Below are 3,927 nucleotides of genomic sequence, written 5' to 3' on the forward strand. Positions count from 1 at the left end.
GAGGTCCAAGATCGGGACCGCCCAAGCGCGAATGACCGCGACCGCGCCCGCGGCCGCGCGCCCACCGCCACGACCAAACGCCTCGCCGTGCGCCGAAGACCACCTCCGCCGCGCGCCAGGACGCTGCCCCGAGGCCGAGCGCCGGACAGCTGCCTATCGCCCGCGAGATCCCCTTCTCCCGAGCGACAGCAGCCAGAGAGCGCGCCCCGCCGCCGCCGGCTCCGCACAGGCTTTGCCTGCCGAAGGCCACCGGCAACGGCGAGGAGGAGAGAGTCGGGGAGAGGGGGAGGCTGCGGGGGACGGGGGGCCGCCGCCCGTGTCGCCCCGGGGAAGGAGCGGCGCGGGGGCCGGGGAAGGAGTGATGGGCGTGTCTAGTGCTGATTATATCAATGGGCTGCGTATCTGAATATATGGCTGCATTTTTATTTATTGATATGTTTGGGTCAGGTTATATCAATGGGCTGCAAAGTTAAGTTATAACTTCGGAGGTGTTTAATCGCATATTATCCCCGCAAAAAAAAATCACGTATTAGAATAGCAGATCATTGATATGTGGGCATCCTTTGTTTTGTGAAGAATTAGTATTTGATTTGGTGTAATTCAGAGTCAGCTTGGCATATCAAACATTCATGAGATAGTGCTGATTTGGGTATATGGAGGTTGCAGGGGATGCCACATGCACGTTCTTTCGCCGCGTAATCTTGGTATTCTATTCAGGTAATGGTACTTGAGCATGCATGTCCCTCTCCCCATATCAGCGTAATCGTCAGTGACGTGTTCTTCCTCGGCTCAGTGTTTGTCATAAATAATTCCCTAGAGATCACGTTGTTTGCTCTATCTGGTTAATACTAGTTTGTACTGTCAAATAGATAATCCGATGTCCAACTGTTCATGATTTGTATGCAGAATCTGGAAGAAACCAAAGCACCGATCAACGTTCATAATGGATTTTGACATTAAAGATCTTGCTTTTTTAGGCTTTTGGTGTTCCCTCTTCCTTACAAGATATTCCGGTCATGTGTTTGACTTCATCTCCAGATCCATAAACACTTGTGTGGTTGTCATTCATCACATGTACCAGTATTAATTGGTTGAAAAAACACGGGAACTTGCACAGGAGGGGCGTCACGCCGCACTTCTGCCCTGGTAGTGAAAACTGAAAAGTAAGGCTGGTTTGAAAAATAGCTCAGTTTTTTGAAAAAACAAAACTTATGACCTATGGAGGATGTCTGGTCCTAGTTAACTCCGTGCTCACCAGCCTAAATATATTTATGCTCTCATTCTTTAAAGTACCAAAAGGGGCACACAAAAGACGGGATTACTATAGCATACCTCTTTCCAGCCGCCGCCTCCTTCAAGAAAAGATAGGGTTTGTGCCTCTCGCTGGCTCTGCCGCAGGTCCGCCTCGCCTCCGGTGGCCCTAGGACCATGGGGGCGCGGTGGATCCTACCAACACTACTAGGAAAAGGCCTATTAATGGCGCATCTAATTTAACAATTAATGGCGCATTAGTGGTGTGCCATTAGTGCCACACTATTAGTATATTTTACTAATGGCGCACCACTGGTGCACCATTAGTATCTGGTATACTAATGGCACACCACAGAATGCGCCATTAGTATATACAACAGTGCGCCATTAGTATGCCTCCCAGGGGGCCATGTATACCCAGGTGCTTTGGCATACTAATGACGCACAACAGCAAGATGCGCCATTAGTAACTTCGGCATACTAATGGCGCACTGCCTAGTGATGCGCCATTAGTATCCTTTGGCATACTAATGGCGCACTGTGGTGTGATGCGCCATTAGTATGAATATTAGGTTTTTTTTAATTTTTAATTTTCTATTTTTTGCACAGGTTACAAAATATATAATTGGACAAAATATAGACAACACACATCAACAACAGATTCATCGAATACAATAGAAGATTAGTCTCTGAATACAATTCATCATATTAGTCTCCGAATTGAAAAGACCGAACAAAGATAGAACATTATATTACAAGTCTCGAGACCGCGAATAGCGAGTTTGTCTTCACATTACAAGTCGATATCGATCATCTAAACTACCATCACATAGAAGAGAGCTGCGGTCATCACGATGAGCATCATCACGATGAAACTCGTCTTCATCCGGTTCCTCCAACGCTCCCTCCCCTCTCCCGCTAGATAGCGGGCGTATCTAGATTCGGCCTCGGCCCTAGTGGTGTACCCTTTGTAACTGTAGAGCACACATAGGCTCCATTAGCGATTCCAAATAGGCTGCCAAGCAAAATGGCACCCCCACCGTAGAGCACACAAACAAATGAAGGAAGACGCTTACATGCCATTCCAATTTTCAAATAAACTAATTGAAAATCAATAAAGGAATACCATGCCTGCCGACCAGTGGCGCATATCATAATAGAAAGAGGGCATGGTGTTGTACTGGTATACCTTAAATCAATGAAGCAATGAATTGAAGCTAACCCTAAATCAGAGGTTGTGGAATTGGAAAATGGTACCTCAAATTAGGCTGAGCCGAGTGCCTGAATGAAGACCGGGCGGTTGTGTACTGCAAACCGATGATGATGGGTGTAAACGTCTTTGCTTGAGCTAAATCTGAAGAGGTAAATAACGAGGGAGGAAGCAGAGCAGCATACCCGGTGTGTCGAGGCCACTGCAGAGACCAAGACGAAGGTTGTGGCGGTGAAATCCAAGAGAGTGCCTCGGAGCTCTCAGCCTCAACACTAGTGTTCTCCCTCCAAAACGATCAATCTGGAGAGATCTGCCGGGAGAATCAGAGAGATGATTTAGTACTTATACAAACACGGAGTTGCCGATGCTGCATTTACTAGTGTAGATGTTTGTGTGGATCAATTGGTTGTGTACTGCAAACTGATGCTAGGTGTATATGTCTGTGCTTGAGCTAAATCTTAGGAGGCATTGTAAATAACAAGAGAGGAAACAGAGCATACCTGGTGTTGCCGACGCCACGGCGGCGACCAAGATGAAGGCTGTGGGGGGTGAAATCCAAGACGGTGAACACAGCCTCAAACCAGCGTTCTATCTCCAAAACGACCAATCTTGAGAGATCTGCCGGCCGAATCAGAGAGATAATTTGCAAGTCACAAACTAGGAAATATCCACCAGCAAGAAGAGCAGACTAAGAAAGAGTAATTACCAGGAGGAAGGGATGCTGGCTGCGTGAGATTTGGGAAGGAAGCGCGGTGGAGAAAGGATTGGAGATAAAGCTGGGCGGGGCGCGGCCACGGGCGGTGGCGCGGCTGGCGCCGAGCGCCGGGCAGGCCGAGGGCGCGACGGAGAGACAGGCGGCGGGGCGGCGGCGTTGGGAGAGGAGAGGGCGGCGTCGCGGCGTCGGGGCGTCGGGGCGGAGACGAGGACGACGGGGCGGCAGCGTCGGGGCGGTGGGGCAGCAGCGTCGGGGCGGCGTCGAGGCGGCGGGGCAGCGGCATCTGGGAAGGGGATCGAGGGCGAGGGCGAGGGAGAGAGAGGGGATAGCTAGGTGGGCCGGCCGGGAGGAACTATGGATGGGGGCGGCACAATACTAATGGCGCACCACACCTCGGTGCGCCATAAGTACATCCACACTAATGGCGCACCTCTCCCTGGTGCGCCATTAGTAAAAAAAATTCTGCTCGAGCCAACAGGTTATATTCCACCTGACCTGATCCACATCAAGCTCCCTCTATTAGCTCGACTGGTCAGCAGCCAGTTCTCACACCAGGAGGTCCTGGGTTCGATTCCCAAGCTCCACATTTTTTTTTCATTTAAAATGCCGTTTGATACTTATTTGTGTTTAAATATGTTCAAACTTGTTTAAATCCTAAGAGTAATATTTTTTTTATAAGACAGTAATATTTTTTTAAAAAAATATCATCAAACAGTAATGTCGATGGAGCGGGGGAGGGTGCGGGGGGTGC

Source organism: Triticum dicoccoides, chromosome 1B, assembly GCF_002162155.2.
Source record: "Triticum dicoccoides isolate Atlit2015 ecotype Zavitan chromosome 1B, WEW_v2.0, whole genome shotgun sequence".
NCBI classification, from domain to species: domain Eukaryota; kingdom Viridiplantae; phylum Streptophyta; class Magnoliopsida; order Poales; family Poaceae; genus Triticum; species Triticum dicoccoides.